Source organism: Alligator mississippiensis, chromosome 12 (assembly GCF_030867095.1).
Source record: "Alligator mississippiensis isolate rAllMis1 chromosome 12, rAllMis1, whole genome shotgun sequence".
NCBI classification, from domain to species: Eukaryota; Metazoa; Chordata; order Crocodylia; family Alligatoridae; genus Alligator; species Alligator mississippiensis.
In genome coordinates this window covers 12,082,687-12,083,232 of record NC_081835.1, presented here as the reverse complement: position 1 = coordinate 12,083,232, position 546 = coordinate 12,082,687, and positions in this window count along the sequence as shown.

The following is a 546-nucleotide window of genomic DNA, read 5'->3' as shown; positions in this document are numbered from 1 at the left end:
CATTTGTGACGTGCGCGCCGCCCCTTACCCTCCCCGTCCCCTACCGGCGCCTTCTTCCCATTGGCCCGCGGCGGCCGGCGGGGCCGCGAGCGCTGCGCTCATAGGTTGTTTCCGCAAGTCTATCGAAGTGGGGACCGCCCCCTTTCCTCGTAGGGCAGCCGGAACGGGGGGGGGGGGGGGGTGCTGCGAGGCCCAGCCGGGGCTGTCGTGGCGCGTTGCGCGGTGACAAGGGCAGGTGCTAGCCAATAGGTGCGCAGCAAGGGGTGCAGGCGCGACCATTGGTACAGGAGGGGGCGTCTCTCCCCCAGCGCCTGCGCATTGCAGCCTCCACCAGCGGGTCGTCCCAGCCACTGCTCAGTGCAGGGAGAGCGGTCCCCGCCTGCCCCGGCCCTGTGGGCACGGAGCCAGTCGCTCACGCACCCAGGTTCCTAGTTGCCCCTGCCCCCATCACCTTGCAGAGGTACCGATGGGGGTGTCTAACAGGACAGCTTGTGTTCAAGGAAATGCAACCAACTCTTTTGTTCCAAGATTGCTTTACAGCAGCAG